The following is a 22,023-nucleotide window of genomic DNA, read 5'->3' as shown; positions in this document are numbered from 1 at the left end:
TCACAAACTTTTATCGTCATCTCCAGGACAGTCAAACGCATCGCTGAGGAACAAACACTCCTCTGTGTCTAGAGGGTAGCTGTATCTTCCCAAGGACGACCGCCTAGTTCTATCTCTTCCGTAATGATTTTCGCCCACTTTCTCTCCCCCACTCGCAAAATCCCATCGGCAGTAGAGAAGTCCACGGCAATAGTTCATCTCTGGCCGTATCTTCACACTACAACAAACCCAGAACGACCCATTCATTGAGCCTTCGTACTATTTTCTCCCTGACGAACTATTGATTACAGTGTATGCATGGAGCATAATGTAAATCCAATTCGTTGATCGAACCTTCTCCCCCAACACCTTCTCTTTCCTACCCCTATACTTGGCGTGCGTTCCTGTGTTAAAATACCTCCCCCCCCCTCTTCTAGCAGACAATAACTTCTTTCTTCATACTCTCTAGTCGGTCGTTTGTTACCGGAGCCTTAGATAAGGCAGTCAGAAAGTGATATCAGACTGATAATATAGACTCCCTTAAAGATGGCTAATGTGCATACAACCAACGACATCATGGTCGCATCATTAAATGTAGGGACCCAATGAATAGCGTTCTGTTTTTCTACCCGTTCGGAGCTTTATAATGAGGCAATCGTGTGAGTTTCTTAATGACCCTTTTATTAAGGCTAGTTTTAACCAAACGTGCTAAGGCGAAGATGGTCCTTCTCGTGTTTGTGTGTACGTGCGTGTGTATGTTCCTGACTGTTGTGCGTCTGCTCTTGGGAGAGGAGGAGGAGGAGTTTGTATGTATACGGACGAACGAGAGAGATAATGCAAATTTAGAAGGAGAATAAAAAATACAGCTTGTAGCTCGCCTTAACATATTTTTTCCTCATAACATTTTTTTTTTTTGGCATTCAACAGACTTTGCTTGTACACGATGCAAAGATGACGTTGATAATTGTATGTTGTGTTTGGTAGATAAGTAAGGACGTTTTTAATGATGTTTTCTTGAGTTATAAAGGAGGTTATAGAATACAGAGAATACTTCAGATTTTACAGAAAGGCATTGACGAGTTTGGAGTTTTTTAAGATTTTCCTATTATCAGAATTATTTGACTTTTTTGAGGGGACTTTCGTTGATAATAAAGGTTCTTCGCTTTTCTTTATTTTTTTTCCTTTTATTTTCGTTTTTTTTTTTTTTTAAATGTTGAAAAGACTTGGTGGGGTCATTGAAGAAACATCAAAGAGTAATCAGAAGACTCGTAAAACAGTATTGATGGAAAGTTGGCTGATAATTAATAGTCCATTGAAGAAGCGCTGATGAATTTTTGGGCGGAATATTATAAGAAGCATTGCTGACATCTTGGAAGAGGGAAGATACTTGGAATACTAAAGTAGCTTTTGAGAAAGTGTCTTCCAAGTAACAATCAACAGTTCTTCGAATTTTATTATGACGTTCATAAAATGCTAATAAGAAATCCGCTAAATTATATAGCGGGGTAATTCAAAGTACATGCCCTTTACTGCTTTTTAGACATTTTAAGGCAGAATAACCAATCCCTTTAAAATAATCACTTGATAAATCCAGATATCACTTCCTAAATTAAATTTCCTGGAAATTTCTACAAGGTTTGGTAGTAATTTTTAGTAATAAAAAATAAAACTTTGTTTCCCAAAGCTCCCAACATTTTTTAATTTTATATATTCAGTCATGAATTAAGAATTTAAAAATTTCTTCTATGAATTAATAGTGTTATTTTAATACAAAAAAGTTTTTTATTTTCAAAACTTATCTAATTATTAAAATTTTTCTAATATTTTTCAAAAGATAATACACCTTTTATCTAAATATATATTATTTATACAAATAAAATAATTGGAATTGCTTGGTTGTGAATCAATTGACCGTGAGATGCGGTGATGATTGATTCATTTAATCCAATACCCTTGGAGGGTAATGGATAGCAATGCTGTAGCTAATGAAGCTCTAACTTAGGCTCGTCTATTGCTGTTACCCTCCTGCCATGATCAGAGCTTTAATAATAGCTCAATAACCTTATCGCTACAGATAACGGGGAATATGAAAAGCATTCTTGCTTCGCCCCTTTAAGCCAGTCCTTATAAGGACTTGCAATAAATAATATGTCTGATGATAATTTCAAGTTTTCGGACTGTAATAATTCTTTTTGGAGGACGTGTTTTTAAATTGCATATGTAATTATCAAAAACTTTATTTCCTAAATAAATTGGAAATATAAAAACAAAAAATGCTTATATAAAAAATTCGTCGAAATTTCATATATGTATTTTTTACATAATTTAAAACAAAGGTCTTCAATAGTTTCCGATAGAGGGCGCATCTTAAAGTTTATTCATCATCTATAGAAAACAAATTATTACTAAAAGAATCAAATAATGTTTCATTTCCTTCTTAATAACTTCCTGTGATTTGCACCAGAAGGACTGCATCTTAAAACCTTATATTATTCAACAAAAAAATAAGAACTCAGACTTGTTTTTAATGTTTTCCGACAGAGGGCGTACATCGATTTAATTATTAAAATAAGCCCTTTGTTTCCAACAGTCTCCAGCAGAGGGCGTATCACAACCAAATCCAAAAGTATTATAATTAAGCATCGGACTATTTTTAATTGAGTCCGACAGAGGGAGCATCAGAAAATTTCATGCTCCCTCTATCGGAAATATTTCAGTATAATTGATAATAATTTCATAAATTACAACGATATATCTAATAATTTTCCTATCGAAGTCGTAATTAAAAATTCGCGCACTGTTTCCAGTAATTTCCGATAGAGGGCGCATCACCACTATGATACTGAAGACAGAGCGAAAGAGCTGAACCATAAATACTAAGATATGAACAAATGACTTATCTTTACTGGCTAGCTAATAACTGGTGTAAGCGCCAGTGTTGCTATTGGTAACAGTCTTAAGGATAAATTAAATTAGCGAACGAGGTAGTCATTAAAAGTGTTCTCATAGCGTGATTTACGGACGCAAAAGGCGACTGTGTTTATGTGTTGGAACATTTACTGTGATTACAGAATCGGTCATTAAGTTAGCCCATGAACACACAATACAAGGCGATCACACTCACCAACTTTATTTATCCCGGGTGTCGCTGTTTACAGCGTATCTATTGATTTCTGCAACCACTCTCTCTGGCTGCACATCGCTTCTTAGCTCTCAAGAATATAGTTTGCTGAAAAGCTATTTAAACACTACATTACTTCTCATATTATCGTCTTCTATTGAACGCGAAGACAACATTGTGTTAATTAAAAGAATGTTGCCGACTCTTCGCTACTGATGACAGTTTCAATTTTCTACGTAATCGGTGATTTACAAAGGCCCAAAAAAAAAAAAAAAAAAACTATTTCCATATTTTTCCAACAGGGGGCGCATCACACTTCTATGATCTTTCGACTACTGATGATATTTAAAAAAAAAATTCCAATATCTTTTGATAACGAATTAAACTTATAAATAAAAATATTAAATTACTCACCACTAGGGGACTCTGCTCTGATTTGGTTATCGCGTTAACCTCCGTCATAATTTCGAATTTTTGTTACAGTATTATTTACCTTCTCTGACGTGACTAAGTAGGAAAGTGATTCTAGTTCAACTGTTGATCCATAGAGGGAGTTTTAATTTCTGTTCGGGCAGATTTACATTTTTGTATTCGTATAAAGTGCATATTTATATGCATAGCATGATATAATTATTCGTACAAGTTGGTATCATAGAAACACGTGATAGCATGTCGTTTGACTAGTAGACGGCACTGGGTTTTAATAGTACTCCTTTATTTATTTTAATTTTCAACTTTCACAAGCATGCTCAATGTGTTTCCTTTGTGTTGTTTGTGAGTGAGCAGTAACGTGACCTAGGCTGCTATTTAAAAGACTGGTTGAGGAACATCCTCTGCTCCAGTTTATCATCTTAGCTATTAGACAATTGAAAACTGAGGACAGAAATATAACCCGACTCACAATTGTAATGTCTTCGGAAATGCATTTCTTCAGATCATCGCGTCGGTAACGATGTGATGTAAACACTTCAATTCTCCTACATAAAGAAGTACAAGAAGGTAAGGTCTGTCTGAGAGATCAGCTATTGATCCATTTGTTGAAAATTTCACTTTTCCTAAAGTAGACATTTGGGATATTCGCTGATGTGGCATCAATTTATGGCTCGAAAAAGATTTGGATATTTATAAGTAAACTTGATACTTCCCTCTACTAGAAGACCTTTATGTTGTTGTTTATCAGTGGAGATTGAAGTCTTTGTAATCAGTCGGTGATGCTCGTCGTCTCTTTTATGTTTACCGGATAGAAACTGTAGATGGATGCGATAGCGGTGATGATAATAGGGTCACAGATCAGAGGGATCAGATTCTCTGAGATTGTTTAATCTAAGAGAACCGGGACTACTGAAGAAGAGTCTGTGATATGATTCTCTCTCTCTCTCACACACACACACACACACACAGATCAAAGTAAAAAGCTGGAAATGAAATAAAACCTCATGCTTTTCATTCCACGTTTCGTTTCTGTGGTGAATTTTTTTTCCAGTTGGGGGGGGGGGGGGGGGCCCATCCCTAAATAATATGTAAAGGGACTGACACCATATATTAATCGACCTTAAACTCCCCAAACGTAATAGGATCGTATAAAGTTAAAGGCTTCCGGCCATTGAGCGTCAAGCAGTTTGCTGTCCGTTAGGGTGTATTGTGTGGAACGTCTGGAAGCGCGCGCCTGTTCCACGAGAATAATGGCAGAAAACAATAAGTATAAGAGTTTAAACATTAGAGGCGATAGTAAAGTGTGGTAATCAAACAATTTCTATGCGTCCTCTTTACGGACGCTATTGTTCCAAAGCCTATTACGGTGCCCTATTCAAAACGATCACGGCATTGCGAGGGAGGTGATTTGAATACATTTTACTGGCGACTTTAAATTTGTTCGGGCGAAACTTTGCCTATCGAGTCGGGTTTAGTGGGCGACATTTTTTATACTCGGCTGACTTTATGAACAACTTTTGACACTTTTTCTTCCTTTTTTTTAGCCTATCCGCTACTCGACGAACAATTTACATCCTTCTCTGAATGCGTCTAAACGCAAATAGCAGAACCAAGTGGAAGTTGTAAAGAAACACACTGCGATAAACTTCGATCGTCCCGCCCACCCACCCACCCACCCCTCATTCACAAAAGAAATCTCATGATTACAATAAGAAATATTTCACCCCATCAGCAACATGCACACCCATGAATAAAAAAAGACTTTTGGCGTTTCATCTAAACACAGACAAAGCCGGAGAGATAGATAAATAGAGAGAGAGAGAAAGAATAAAATTAACCGATGATTCCACCGATAAACTGCATCCAACATCATGATTGATAAACGCCTCCCGAGTCCATCTCCGCCATTTCGAAAATTCTTCCATCTTTCACCAGGGACCTCCCCCCCCCCCGCGCTACGATGATTTAGGGCTTCTACGAGGCAATCTGTTATTTAGTGATTATTATTAGCGATAAACGCAACCCTCTTTATGAAATTAAGAATTTGCCTTTCTTACATGAAAAGACATGCTTGAGTGTGCTAATTCCTTCGTAGGATTACATTTAATCCCCCGCTCGTCCGGACTCGTAGCCTTTGCAAGCAGAGTTTATATATGACCGGAGACGTCTTAGCATCTTCTCAATAGCTTACATGTGATTACACATCAAATAACCAACACTAATTATTACTTAGGGTAATAAAAAGTCTTTTAATTAATGATCCAATGTTCTTAATTATCTGTTCACTATTTGATAAATTGGGAAACTGCAATGGTGTAAAAGTCTTCTCGGAAAATGAGCATCCAATCATGTAGCAAGACTAATTGCTTTAACGGTGTTCATTATCATGGAAGCTGTCTCCTTATAAATATACTTGCTAATGGATGGTGAAATGATATCCACAATGCTCGATAGAAAGAATGTTTCACAAATTGCATCTTGCTTTCTTTTCTCCTATATTTGATTGCCTTTCACATTAATTGCAAAGAGAACGTGTAATCATCAATGACAACAGCAATTCACGTCTATTTTGGAGACTCGTGTCTATCTATTTTTGCAGATTGCTGCTTCTTTTGTTGTCTGCGTTATTTTGTTTTCCATTGATTATTCTCAAGTCGTGTTATACAAGTAAAATGCGGGTTTCCTGATAAATATATTATCCTTTTGTATTGTGATATATCTCATATTTAAATGGACAAGGTGGACCCAAGATGGACAAATATGGATTTCAAATAGATCCGAAATAGAGCTGTGATAAAAATATTTATTACATGACCTATAACGAACTCAAAATTAAAATTTTGACTAATTTTAAAATAAGTTGATGTTTTAAAATTTAAAACATCAACTTATATAATTAACCCATTAGGGCTATGTAGTACTAGAAGTACTACAGTAAGTAACTAGTAGTACTACATTAAGTAGTACGTAAGTAGAAAAGATGAACCATATTGACCTAAGATGAAACCACAGATGACGCAGATGAAAAAAAGGTAAATTATATAGAGTAAGAATTATCCTAAGACAACTTAAATGTATCTGAATACAGACGTATGATTGAAAACAACGAAAAAAATATACCGAAGAATAAATTAGATGGATTCAAAATCAAAAATGGACCCAAGGTAAAAACAATGAATGGGATGAGCCTAAAGTTGGCCTAGATTGAAAAACAATGGATCTAAGATGGACAAAGACCAAGCTATGATGCATCAAAGAATGAAGAAGAGGAGGAAAAATTCCTAGCAGAAATCTTCAATTTTATTTGCTATTAAGTCATGGAGTTTCGTAGGTTTAAATGCTTTTGAATACAACTTGTTTTCTTCATTTCCAATTAATTTTTTTTTAAAAAAAACTCATTTTTTTTCGATTACCCAAATACTGTCAGCATCTTGATAAAATTAAAATTAATTTCATAAAATTAAAAGTGAAAAACATTTTTCGACAAACTATGTTCTATTGTCATCTATCTCTCTACTAACACGCCAATCCTTCTACAGAACCAGATTCAATCCACCTTTCGGAAAAATCTAAGGACATCTGTAGTTCCTATGATGACGTGACAAAATTAGCGAAGTGTGAAATCAGTCTGAACAAAGGATAATCAGAAAGATCAAAGTTCAGATTGTACGTTGAGTACGGATAGAAACTCCATTTCCAATTCCTTGATTTTTTTTTCTCTTGAAGCCCAAACGGCTGGATGCTGTCTAGTATTGCGATGTTGGAAGAGCACCCACTTTTGATTAACGAGTTCTAGTTAGTCCTCAGTTCTAGATAAGAACGTTGATCATCAAAGTCGGTCCGCTGATTTTTGCGTGTTCAGATGATTGTTGAAATGGTATTACTTTTCATATCAAATAGCAATTTATTTGCTGAAACACATCTTACGAGATCTGGTGAGTAATTCTGCACAAACATCGGCGCAATAATGATCGCGTTTCGATGTTACTTCGCGCGTAATAATAATACGACTTCTCTTGACCTTGAACTAGTAGGCCAAAGATGACGTCACTCAACTTCATTGAAGTACCCAGTTCGGCCAACGATCTACAAGTTACTTGTGGCTAAATTAGCTTCAAAGACTTTACACGGTGTCTTAAGATTGATTCAGAATTATAAAAAATGCAGAGACTAAAAGCAACATTCCAGTTAATTAAATTAAAAATAATAAATAACAGTTTGGCAACATAATAGAGAAATTAAAGATGGATGACAATATAGACGTTAACAGACCATTTTGGAATCACCATTTACTTCCACAAACACGATCCCTTAAAAGGACTGGCTTAAAGGGGCGAAGCAAGAATGCTTTTCCTATTCCCCGTTATCTGTAGAGAACAGTGTAGGTATAAGGTGTTATTGAGCTATATAAAGCTCTGATCATGGCAGGAGGGTAACAGTAATAGCCAAGCCTCAGTTAAAACTTCGTTGGCTACAGCGGCCATCACCGCATCTCACGGTCGATCCTCCACAAACACCATCCTTATAAGGACTGGCTTAAAGGGGCGAAGCAAGAATGCTTTTCATCTTCCCCGTTATCTGTAGAGGACAGTGTAGGGATAAGGTGTTATTGAGCTATTAAAGCTCTGATCATGGCAGGAGGGTAACAGCAATAGCCTAGCCTCAGTTAGAACTTCACTGGCTACAGCATTGCCATCCATTACCCTCCAAGGGTATTGGATTGAACGAATCAATCACCACATCTCTTCTCAGAAATTTTCACAAACACCATCGTATATTAACTGACTTTATCTATGAAATGTATTAATTAAAAAAATAGGTTTGTAAAAAAATAATTACAATTTTAAAAATTTTCTTTAAGAAAGAAATATAATTTCTTTTACTTCTTAGAAAATATTTTTGTATATATATATTTTTTACGAATTTATTTTCTAAAACATAAATTTTAAAATGACAGCAAATATTTTATTATTTTATTTGAAGTATGCGTAACAGAATAAAATATTCATTCCAGCGGTGACATTTGCAAATGAAAATTCCCGATTGTAATACATTTCACTGACAGCAGTCAGTAAGACGTCCGCTAGGTGGCAGTTGAGTAAACCTCGATGGAATGTAATTCCTAAAATTTATTTACTGAACCTATCCATCAAGCTTAAAAATTCTCATGTACATGCAATTTAAAAATTATTCGCTAGGGGGAGCAATTGACATCTACCTTTAACAAAATTATAAAGGACCTGCAGCAGAATGCTTCCTTGTCTCTTTAAATGTGTTAAAAGCCCTCTGACAGCTTCTTATTCTAGTTCACTCCTATAGGGACGTTCTGCTCTCAGTTTCTGCCGCCCCCCCTTCTTCTCCCTAACATCCTTTCGTTCTCCATCTATCTTTTTATCGATTGATGTTGTTGGATTTCCGACCATGAGTGGAATTGGTATTTATTTCGATTTTTCTTTTAGGCACTTTCATCTTTCTTATCTTTAGCATCTTTGTTGTTGTTTCTCTGAATCCTAAAACATCAGAGAATAAGAGAGAACGAGAGATGAAAAAAATTTATTAATAAACTAAAAGTGATGTAACTTGAGAAAATACAAATGAGACTTAATAAACATAAAAATTAAATGAAAAATTTCTTATAAAAATACACTTCAAAGAGAACTTACTAAAAATTACTCGAAATATGTCCCATTTACAAATACATTTTGTAGTTAATTAAACAATTGTTTAGAGGAATGTTCGATACGGAACAAGCATCTATAAATAAAGGGGACAACACAGCAAGGCACAATAGATTGTCGAACATGTTCCCTAATCAATAGAGACAAACTATAAACATGGTTATAAACATCAAAGTTGTTCGGCTTATTACTACACTCTTGTAGGCTCTGATTTAACAACTGTGTACTGAATAATAAGGGATGCAAATGTTTATAAAGGGGCGGTGATATTGATTAACTGTGCTCAATCGTTGAAGAGCTCCCACGTAGACTAGTTGTCCAAATTTCACTTTCAAAATGTTGTTCTTGATAAATACTAGTTTGTGTTGATTTAATACAAACATAACGATGAATTAACATTACACTTTAGTCTTTTATATTACACATTCTTCTTCTTCAACTTTTACTCTGTATATACAGGGTGTCCAAAAATTCACGCAAGAAGTAATTTTGATAGAAAACACAGGTTTTTAATAAGAAATTGTAATTTCTTATTGATTCATAAAGTATAGGGTTATGCATGGAATAGCATATCGGGTAAATGGCCTCCACGGCTTTGCTGGCACATGCGCACTCTTTTGTCGAAATTTTCCATGACCGTTTTGCATAAATGTGGCTGAATTTCGTTGATACAGCGCTCAATTTCCTCCTTCAAGGCGTGGGTGGTCGTGAGCTTGTTGGCATAAACCTTAGACTTCAAAAAACCCCAAGAAAAAAGTCCAACGGCGTTAAGTCACATGATCTGGGCGGCCAATTCTGATCACCAAAACGGGAAATTACACGACCAGGAAATGACTCATGCAGTAATTGAATTGTTTCTCGGGCTGTATGGCATGTTGTTGAATCCACATATTGCCCACATCCATATCTTGCAATTTAGGCACAAAAAACTGGATTATCATGTCGCGATAGCGAGTAGCACCATTAACTGTTATTGCCTTACCAGCCGCATTTTCTAAGAAGAATGGACCCATGATGCCTGCAGCCCAAACTCCGCACCAAACAGTGACACGTTGTGGATGCATTTGTTTCTCAACAATCACTCGTGGATTTTCTGAACCCCAAATGCGACAATTTTGTCGATTAACGAAGCCATCAAGATGAAAATGAGCCTCATCGCTGAAGGTGATTTTGTTCGAAAAATAAGCATCCACTTGTTGTTCCATAATCCATTCGACAAACTCTCTTGGCTGTGTGTGGTCAGTAGGCTTCAGTTCTTGAGTCAATTGAACTTTGTAAGCATAAAGATGCAAATCTTTCGTGAGAATACGCTGTAGAGAGCTTCTCGAAATGCCCAATTCAAGACTACGGTGCCGAATTGATGTTCTTGGACTCTCAGCAACATTCTCACGAACTGCTTCGATGTTTCTTTTGAACGACTTGTTGAAGGACGGCCAATTAGTGTATAAGATCACTAATTGATCCAGTTTCCTTGAATTTTTTAATTAATCTTTTCACAGTTGATGAAGTTAAATCACTATTCCGACCATATTTTGTACGAAAATTGCGAACTGTAGCTGCCAAATCTTCATTATTTTGAGAATATTGCTCAACAATGAAAATGCGTTGTTCTTTCGTGTAGCGCTCCATTTTTAACAACCCTGTCAGCTGTCACGCTGTCTTTTTTTTCTCGTTGGCAACACTTTACCGCACAAATGGCGCTAAATTTAAATCTTGCGTGAATTTTGGGATACCCTGTACATGCATATATCGCACTCATTGAATGAGGCAAAGCTGGTATGGTAAGTTGCCAGCCGAATAAATTAATATGGAATAAGAGAGACATTAGCCAAACATCGAACTAGCAGAATACAATACCAGTTTTAAGTTATGCATCTGAGAGTTGGGTAGAAATAAAGCATTTGATCAAAGACTAGAGACCAGAGCTATTAGGGTTCTGAGAAAAATTAGGGGAGTGAACCGATGCCATCAATGGTAGAATCATATTAAAAATGAAGACATTCCTTTCTTCTTTTTTTAATATGATACTTGGCATTATTAGCATTCAAGAATGTGTCAGCAGAGCTAACTAAGCTGGTATTGGCCATTTAAATAGAATGGGTGAGGAAAGGTTAACAACACATGTGTTCTCTGAGGTGGATTGATTCAGTTAGAAGTACGGAATGTTAGAAATGGCAATATTGGAGGTTCTCACAAGTAATAGATTGAGTTGGAAGAAAATTGCTGTCATAGTAACCTGAACACTCCCAGGAGGATCCTATCCTATCCTATCCTTTGACCTCCTCTCCTTGAGAGGATTGCTAGTGATTACTAGGGAGATGATTATGAAGCAAGATAGTTTTTTTCCCGTTTCCTTCCTTGCTGTAAGCATTTATGACTGTAGTCGTGTGTTCATGGGACCGATTTGTCTGTTTTGGGGATGAAAAACCCGATTTGCCGGGAGAAAAGACCTTTCACCTCCGTCTGAGACAGGTTAACTCACCGTTAGTCGAAAGAGACCAGATAAAAGTTCCTAATGTTATGGACGGAAATCGAACCCAGGTCTTTCCGCCTATACCGACTGAGCTACGGAGGCTCCCCATGAGGATACACATCATTGATGGTGATGATGATGAATGTAATTTTTTTTCCATGAATTCCTGTTTTCAATTTCATTGCCATGAAATACAGGTGAATCTATCAGATTTCGATTTATTTTCATGTTTAAAATTAAACATGATCTTAATAAAATAGTGAAGTCAATGCTTAGCGTTATGCATGAGTGTCGAGTTGGTGTGCATTGTATGTAGGCAGTTCGGCAGTTCGTGTACTATAAGCTACAAATTGCATTATACAAGAAGTACTAGAGAACATCATTCCAGTACAAATGGAGAACGTTTCAGAGATCTCATCTAAGTAAAGTTTCATTGAATATTCTTAAAAATGATATATTGAAACATGCAAATCGGGAGAAGAGAAAGAAGGAATGAGGATAGACAGAATAGCGTAAGAAAGAATATTAAAATATGTATTGGGAAGAGACAGAGGAGAGAGAGAGAGAGAGAGAGAGAATATGAAACTCCCTTATCTCTTCTTTCCTATCTCTTTTGTCTATTTGTACTGACTAGTCGGTTTCAACAGTTCGTATTAGTTGTAAAGACGGGTTGGAACCCGCCCTAGACGGGTTCGCATCCCGTCTAGAATGAGAACTTTTCAAGCGGGGTTGCTCAATGTAAGTTAGCGGGTCTCATAGAGAGGTGAAATGGTTTTTAACTCTCCAAAACTTGGGTTTTTTTCATCCTACAAACTAGCCAGGAGAATACGTGCAACAACATATATTTAGGTATAAGATTAGCCCACACTTATATTAAGCATATGAAAGTCAAGGATACTTGGTAGGTCGCAGGTCTTAAGAGCCTGTAACTATTGCCGATTATTATTATTACTTTATTAAAATACTGGTGAAGATAGCTAAGGAAGACTAGAGATCATAAAGAAGGAAAAATGAATGAGAAAGAGATACAGATAGGGAGGAGAAATGAATAAGGGAAATAGATAAAGGAGGGGTTAATAAGAAATGGATAGAATAAAAAAGGGAGAGAGAGAGAGAGAGAGAGAGAGAGAGGACTCTCTAAACTCAAATGTATCTCAGGACTTTCATTGCCCTTTCGTGAATTCGCTTATCAAAGATGGCACCAACACCCGGTGCTATTCATCGCGCCGAGAGTGAGGCTTATTCGTCTCCATTAATAATCTCATCCCCCCCCCTTTAGTCTGTTTCCATCTTTCATTTTTCTTCTGCTCCAGTTCGTCTGCTTACGGCACCAGCAGTTTATGCTTCCGCAGACTAATGAGAGCCGTTCTTGGGCATCCCCGTGTCAGGTTTTGTTCGGTGGGGATAAAAACTAAGGGGGTAATTACTGACTTGGTACTTTTTCACTCGTTCTTTCTGCAATTTGACCTACTTTTCTGCGAATCCTTCTTTCTCTGGCTTTTAATTAAATAGAGAGAAAGTCGGATGATTTTCTCTGTCTTTCTTTCTCTCTAATTTGTCTTTGGAAACTTTCCACTGCTTTTCGGCTCAGGTACTAAAGGCTATTCTCTCTCTCTCTCTCTCTCTCTCTCTCTCTCTCTCTCTCTCTCTCTCTCTCTCTCTCTCTCTCTCTCTCCTTTTTTAACTTTATTCAATCTTTCATTTTTGACTTTTATCCCTTGTAATATTTGGCCACAATGCGTACAATGTTAATTATCCTGTGTTATTATGAGTGTGTTTACACCTATTCAAACAGCAAAATTTTAAAGTAATTTATCACCATTTAAAATGAAACGATTAAAAACAATGATCCACCAACCACAGAAATAAAAAAAATCATATATTTCTTGAAACAATCGCTTCAGTGAGTTTTTTCTTAATATATTCTTAATAAAAGAAGTCCAACAGTATCATAACTATTTACCTCTTTGGCAAAAGAAACCCACATTGAAATCTCATGAACGTTTCGAGGACTTTTCAGCTGAAGGTGAGCTAGCCAATCTCATACAAAGGTTGCAGAACTTGAGTTTTATCTCCAGACATAATACACCGAACTCACAAATTGCCTCTATTTCAAATAACCTAACCCAGTGTTATCAGACTGGGTTATGTTACTGCCAAAATAGTTGACAATAAACTTAATACTTAATAATAAAACACGCGCTCCAAGGTTTGAAATTCCCACTGTGCTGTACTCTTTCCCCATGCGACTTTTACCCTCTTCCCCCACTTAAAGTTTCACTTTGAGAGTTGTTTCTAGAATGGAAACGAGAAAGATAAAGGCGACTTCCAGAAGTATTCTTTCTTTGTGTGTTCATTTTATAAATTTAAAACGATAACTTACATTAAATCGCTCAGAGTATTTCTCCTATTAGCAAGAAAAAGAGAATTGCACATTTATAGGAACGAAAAAACGACCAGTTTTGATTATCAGGCGATACATATATATACGGATGACCTTTGACACCGAAGCTAGTCATCAATCATTATTTATTAAGATCGGCTGTCCGCAAATAGCATCTACTCAAAGACACGCAGTTCGTACGGAGCCTCAGATGAAGATATCCATTTATTCACTGAATATTATCACACCACAGGAATAATAATAAAAAAAAAGCATCCACTGACTTCCAGCCTTAATTACCAGAAATAATCTATCGAGGAAGATACAGGGCTGTCACACAAAGAAAAACGAGGTGCTAAAATGTCAATAAAACCACGACAAGGCTAGTGGATTGGTGAAGTCTTCGACACACACACACACGCACGCACAAAAAAAAATCAAGTAGGTCCTTCCATCTTCCATTCGGTGGCATTGATAACGTGCAGCTAAATTATCCACAAAAATTTCTTTCTAGCCCCCCCCCGTCATCCCCCTTTCTCTGCGGGAATTGTCGACATCAGAGACGTCTGTTTTATGATCCCCTGAAAAGCTAATGAAGCGAAAACTACAGATAAGGTAAGAGCAGGCGAGCAGAGTCTGCTTATGTCATTAGCAATCTTTTTGGAGCAGAGAAAGAGAGAGAGAGAGAGAGAGATGTTGGCAATCCTGACGATCTGTTATCGCTACAAGCAGACAACTGAAACTTTCTAACAACCCCTTAACTATTGGTGGCATCTTTTATTATCATTTTCATCTCTTTTTTTTTTGTGTACTGTTTCATGTTTACTTCAGCATTTCAAGCACTCTTCACCCTAATTCTCTACGCTTTCAAATTCCCCCCATCTTTCTTTCTTTCTGCTATTGAGTTTCTAAATAAAAGTTCCCAATGTTTTTGTCAGCTTTTCTATTTCCGGAATTATCATTATAAAAACACTACAACTCTTTATCTAGGTTGCTTTCGTAAAGTAGATGGCGCTGTGGTCGAACAGCAGAAAAGCAAAATCGATTATTTAAAAAAAAAAAAAAAAAAGAAATTTCAAAGGCTGATTTCCTATGTTTATTTCCTCTAAAACGCTTACAAAAACAACTAGAATTGCTGAGGGAAACACGAAGCCAGTAAGCCCTTAAGATGGCGCTGTCATCACTGAAAATATAATACTTGATTTAAAAACAGAAAAATCAGAAAATTGAGTTCAAAACTTCGCATTTAATGTGTTTACTTATAATTTTTAATATAAACAAAATTGTTGATTATATACTTTCGTTATACCCCCCCCCCCATAGAAAAGATGTTTCAAACTGTTAAATACGTCTTGATGCATTACACCTACTAAAAGCTAAAACTTCTCCAGCAAACCCAATATTTTGAAATTAAAGACAAACACGTTAATTTTCATCTCAATTTTTATTCATTTCATCATAATTCAAGGGTTTGTTTATTAAAAGCTACTTAATTTATTAATTAATTAATATATTTATATTTATATTTATTATTTAAGTATATATTTAAAATTTTTGTTTTCTTAAAGCATATATTAATAAATTATTTATACACCATTTTTTGTTCTATATAGTTTACCTATGTGAACTTTATAATGTTAAAAAATGAAGTTCCTGAAATTGTATGTGAGAACCACCATACCCTTGGAGGATAATGGATGGCAATGCTGTAGCCAATGAAGTTCTAACTGAAGCTCGGCTATTGCTGTTACCCTCCTGCCATGATCAGAGCTTTAATAGCTCAATAACACCTTATCCCTACAATGTCCTCTACAGATAACGGGGAAGATAAAAAGCATTCTTGCTTCGCCCCTTTAAGCCAGTCCTTATAAGGATATAAATGAAGTTCCTGAGGAAGTGGAAAATCGACCGTGAGGTGCGTTGATGATTAATGATTAATACACTTGGAGGGCAATGGATGGCAGTGCTGTAGCCAAACTGAGGCTCGACTATTGCTGTTATCCTCCTGTATCCCTACACTGTCCTCTACAGATAACGGGGAGGATGAAAAGCGTTCTTGCTTCGCCCCTTTACGCCAGTCCTTATAAGGACTATAAAATGAAGTTCCTCTTTCCGATGTAGTTAAAAACTTCATCGAGTAAATTGCGCACATATATATTTATATATTGATTGGGAATTGTTAAATGGTAGAAAGATAAAAATTAAGATAGTTTCAACCGAGATAATTGTTAAAAAATTATGGAACATTTTATCTATTCAGATAAAAAAAATGATTGAAAATTACAATAAGAACAATGAAGAATTGTCATTATCTGTTTAAGTATTGAATTTGAGTTGGATATAAAAACGAGGGTCTGTGAAAAATAAATAAACTAATATGTACATTTAATATTTTTATAAAAATGCAAGTAATCTCTGTTTATCAACTTGGGAAATTTATTATCAGAGAGAGAGCAGATACCCTCTCTATATTCTGTCTTTATTTCAACCTTCTCCCTTTGAGATTTTTCTTCGCCAACTTCAGGTACAAACTCCAAAATCGGCCATCCTACCGGAAGTAAACTTTTCCATTTTCAAACAAAGAAATTCGGATTTTTTTTTTTTTTTCGATCGGTCTATTACGGACATCCAAAATAACTGCGGCAGCATTTCCCGCCAGGTGTGAGATGTTAAGCGCTCAGACAAGGGGGGGGGGGACGGGGGGGGAAGGAGAAGAGGGAATGCCTTGATCGCTTGAAGCTGCAAGATAAGGAAGATTAGCAAAAAAGGCAGATTTGTTCAACGTTGTGCGAAGGGGGAGATTAGAAACGTACGCAAGAGGGTTTTCGTCTCGAAACTTTCCGCTTTTCCTCGGACTGGGGGGGGGAGTGGAGAAATAAGAAATAGGAGGGAGGGGGGGGAAATCCCGTAGAAAAGCAACGCAAAGGATTGCCAGATCACCTGTTCCCACACTGTTCGCTGTTGGGTTGTCGCACTTCAGCGTTTTGACAGTTCTTCGGCAAAGGCGAGGGTGGCCGCTGACTTGGAACGCTCAACTTTATCTTCCGGAACATTTGCCGGCTGTGAGATGAAACAAGTGCTTGTTCGGAGACCCGCGCGGATTCGGCATCAACTGGGGAGGCTATTTATAGAAGCACTCGAAATTTAACTTGGAAATAGTTTTTTTTTTTTTCATTCTTTCTATCATTTCCTTCTTTGTTTCTCTTTTCTTAAAATGTAACTGTTTTTTTTTTGTGTGTGTGTGTGTTTATCTTTCTCAGAGTATGTCGTCTTCATACATAATGTTGAGTTCTTAACATGAAATGTTTTGCTTTAAGTTTCTTCAAACAACCCCCTTTAAAACAAATATTCAACTACCAAATCACACCACTCGGTATGTCGGAGGGGGGGGGGGGATTTATTGAATTCATTTTAAAATTATAACTATTTTAAACATTAGGCGTCCATTTTTAAATATAATATTATAATCATTCTCATAAACGAATAGTAAAAAATACAGTAATCGTTCTCATCTTTTAAGTTACCATAGTAACTATTTAAAAAATAAATAGTTACTATGGCAACTTTTTTAAAATTTTAAAGTTATGTGGTTTAAATTATTTTAAGTCATCTATTTTAAGTTAACTATTTTAAAATCAAGTTAATCATAATAACTATTGAAACATTTAAGTATTCTAATTAATGATTCAATTTTATAATTAACAGTTTTTTTTAAGAGTTAACTGCTTTGGTTTTTAAAATTAGTTATTTGTAAAGTGATTGACAGAGCAGTCAATTAGTGATGAATTCAAGCCATTTGGGTTATTCATTGAAACTGACTGTTAGGAGAAACTCTACGATGAATGATTGTAAGAAATACTTGAAGAACTTTAAGACCACTTTTTTTGTGAAAACACACACGCAGTTTGTCTTCTTCCCAAGAGAAAAATTATTGCGTTGCCAAAGTACCAATATTTTTACTCTAAGATTTCTAAATGCTTATGATCTTAGGCATGATCATATTTCGATGAGACACGTTTGGATGTACAGTGACTACTATCCGCCATATTGCTGCTACCAGCTACACGCCACACTCACAATGCGAGATAATTGACATCGGACACACCTGTTCTTCTCACATCACGTGAGTAATCTGTCGAGGTTTTCAGTATAGACCTTTGCTAACTGCAGAAAAGGTTACCAAATAAAGCGCAACCCAAAGATTTCGTACATTGGATGGCAAAGTGAACAAAATGTTCCATTCTTCAATTGGGCCAGCGAGTGCGTGGACTCCTGTGTTCCGTTGACTTTGGTTTTGACTTACGCTATGTGTCCAACGGTAAGAAAAGCAGCAAATCAGAAGGGGGGGGGGATGTTGGTACACGTCTGAAAAAAAAAGAGCATATGCGATGTAAATATAAGTTCCAATAACTCCAAAGGGTTTAAATGGAAGCGTAAATTTATATAGAGTTGCTATAATATCAGTATGCTATCAAATACGACCTGTGTCATTAGTGTTGATGAATGTGCCAATTAGAAATGGGTGTTGGTCAACAGAGAGTGTTTAGTTACTTGATCCATGCGGTTGAATTGATCAAGTAACTAACCACCGACCAGTCAATATATTCAGAGAAAAGCCGATAGTAGTTCTTTAGAGGAAACATCTCCTCAAAGAAGCTCGAGGTTTGTATAAGTGTTCATTCTTTCCTTTTTCTTCGATAGATGCGATGCAGAAACAGAATTAGAAAACTTTTATAAGATATCCAATTAAGGAATTATAGTTCCCCTTAAGATAGTCTTCTATTTGCGTTCCACTTGAGTCGAATCGTAGATCATGTAACCTTGTTGAAGTACTTCATTAAGACCTTCTAAGAAAAGGGGACATCACGAATCCCTAATTTCCCAAGAAATAAATGAATGCGATGTGTTTGTAATAAATAATACTCTTGCTTTTACGATATAAATGTTAACTTTTCTCTTTATTATAATACCATTAATTTATTCGTTAATAAATGTCATTATTCTTTTATTTATCTGTTTTTTTTTCGTTAGTTTAACTGTTTCACCTTTCATTTGTTTCTGTGTCTGTTTATGTTTGTCGTTTTCTTTATTTCGGTGTGTATTTGTATAATTGGCGCGTGTGATTATGGATTGACATGTACTGTCTTCGTATGACTATTTATCGGTGTCATTAACTATCCCTCTGACTATATGCCAGCTTGTTCTTCGGTGTATTTCATTACCGTTTTGATAACTTAAAGGATTGTCACGTTTTTAACTCATGCTATCCATTCCCATGTCTACTTACTTTCCCACATTCATTGAACAGAGTGGGACATACAAGCTAGTTAAGGTGTTCGATCATAGGAGGCGTTCATGTTCTGTTCTCAGTGCTTTTATCAGGACGATTTATTTGTTTCAATGTTCATTTTATCTTATGTAGGGTGTATCCTCAGCACAATCGCGATATGTGTCCGATTGGAAGACGTCTGTAGGTTCGAATCGCATCTAGAACTCTTCATTTAAAGTCTTTCGACGAAAGGTTTTTTTTCATACGAAAAAAAAACCCTATCTCATACAGAGATAGGGGTTTTTTCCCACCCAGAAACTCGTTATTTTCAACCCCCAGAACAGACAAACCGGCCCTGTGAACACACGCATCTATAGACATAGGACACCTCCAGGAATAAGGAGGTGTCCAACCTCTTCAGTAGGATTTTGGTTCCGAAATCCTACACAGTCTATGATGGTGTCTTATTTTCTCGCCTTATGTGAATGTTTAATTCATCTTCTTAGGCATCACTGTGTGTATTTAATTCACTTACCTATTAATTACTTTATTTGTCGGTTGATATGATTGTTGAGGACTTCTACCCTTGCCTTAACCAGTTAGAGGCTTAGTTAGCATTATTTGCTTCATATGCAAGCAAGTAACGCTAAGATAACGAAGTTTAATCAATTGCACAGTTTGTCAGTTCTATGTATCCTTGAACTGGTTTATCTGCTTCATGAGATGAAAAACTTGATATCGGTATATGCATCAATCTGTGTCTCAATGTTTAGAAGCATTTCTCACAACCCATTTTTATTGGTCTGCCTGTGTTGGACTGTGTCTATATATTATCAAATTTGTGTATTCATCTATTTATTTCATCATCTCAATGTTTATAAAAATCAGATTCTGTCAATCTCCACATTTAACATTCTGTGTCTGTGTAATTATTTGCCATCAGTCTATTCATTTTATAAACATCTCTGTGTAGTAATCAACCTGTCTATCTGTGTATTTACCTCCTGATTGTTTTATTTATCTCTGTGCCTAATTATCATCTCGTGTGACTCCTTATTTATCACTCTGAAACTATCTCTGTATTTAATATCTTGCGTACCGTTCTATGAGTCAATTTACTTGCATGTCGGTCTCCCCACTTGTCTGTTTATATGCGTCTGTGTGTCTATTTTATTTATTTACTCGTCTATTCTATTTTCATCGAGTAAGATGTTTATTTAAAAACATCTTACTTGCGTGTTTGTTTATTTGTTTTCGTGTTTATTCCACCAACCTCAGGGCTTTTATCAACATGCACAGTGCTTATCTGCTTGTGTTTATTACTGTGCTACTCTCTCTTTATCTGTCTGAATCCAATCTATCTTCTTCAGCCTGTCTCTTTATCCGCTCATCTACACTGCATACCCCCCCCTATCTATCTGCCTGTTGTATGCGTGCATCATACATGTTCGAAGCTGTCAGCAATGTGTGTCTATGAGATTGATATAATCAAGCATTCCCACATCAAAGCTTCCTCTACACAAGACGTGAGGGTAGTTTTTATGACCAACAACGTACATAAATAACAGTTGAAAGAATAAGAAGCTGTTGTGCCTGTTAGCTTGTCTGTTTGTTGACTTTACCCTTAGACAAAAGAGTTTTTTTTTTTTTTTTTTTTTTTTGTAGTGGGGTGAGGATGTGTCCGTAAATAATGGGTCGGCGTGTTGTCGTATTTAGTGAGTCCTGTTCCAATCCACTTTGATCTTTCAAAATTTCGGAAACTAAAGTTAATAAAAAGCGTTTCTTTATCCACTTGAACGTGCTGTTTGGAACTCGTTCCCCCCCCCCCCTCATCTGTTTTCCACGTCATTTTGTAATTGCTTCTTACTATTATTAATGACTGTTTGTGTCGGTTTGTTCACAAGGTCTGATTAATGGTGTGCGAGCGTGTTTGTTGTGTCGTGGCTGTGCGCATTTCAAAGGGGGGGGGGAATCTTTGTTGCTAGCATTGTCGATTTCCGGGGGATGTTATCTGACTTTTCCATAACGCTGTCGCCTTTCATTATAACTTTTGGCCCTTTTCGCCACCCTCTTTACTTAATTCAGGACTTCATTGAAAAACCACTCAAATGATGCATCTCGATTGGCTTCCCCTGACGTGACACAATCGAGAAAGAGAGAGATGAGATGGTGAGTGCGCAGCATTTTCTGTAATGGTCCATGAATAAAAATTCACTTAATTGATTATGAGACAAGCAGAAAATTATTTTTTTAAATTCAAATCTTTCTTCATTTATGTCTCCCTCACCACAAGTATATCTGTCTATTTCTCTAACTTATGTGTATTTCTCTCTCTCTCTCTCTCTCTCTCTCTCTCTATATATATATATATATATATATATATATATATATATAATAGGGGCGTAGCCGCCCCCCCCCCACTGACGCCTACAGCGCCCAAACCCCCATGTTCCGGACTGGCAGGCCGGTTCTCAGTGAATTCTGATGACTCGAGTTTTGAAGAATCGACACTCAGGGTAGCCCCTGAGTTTTAAAACGTTTCAAAAAATGTGACATAAAATGGCTTATAATTTTATATATATATATAGGTTAGATGTGTGTGTGTGTGTGGAAATAATTTTGGACAGCCAATTAGACAAGAATATTGGACATGAAACAGAATAGTTGGAGATATTCTAACCAAGAACC

General features: G+C 36.3%; 1 long non-coding RNA gene across 1 annotated transcript in view; it reads right to left on the bottom strand.

Moving 5' to 3' along the window:
- Positions 1 to 22,023, bottom strand: part of LOC150102012 (uncharacterized) — a 103,157-nt gene that overhangs the window by 1,286 nt on the left and 79,848 nt on the right. Inside the window, exon 3 of the long non-coding RNA XR_016549081.1 lies at positions 8,751 to 9,042. This is a non-coding gene — a long non-coding RNA (uncharacterized LOC150102012). The remainder of the gene's footprint in view (positions 1 to 8,750; positions 9,043 to 22,023) is intronic.

The sequence above is a fragment of the Typopeltis vanoorti genome, chromosome 11 (genome assembly GCF_054136105.1).
Source record: "Typopeltis vanoorti isolate ZY-2024b chromosome 11, IOZ_Tvanoo_1.0, whole genome shotgun sequence".
Lineage (NCBI taxonomy): Eukaryota > Metazoa > Arthropoda > Arachnida > Uropygi > Thelyphonidae > Typopeltis > Typopeltis vanoorti.
Note: the sequence above shows the minus strand (reverse complement) of the source record. Positions and strands in the feature narration are given on the sequence as shown.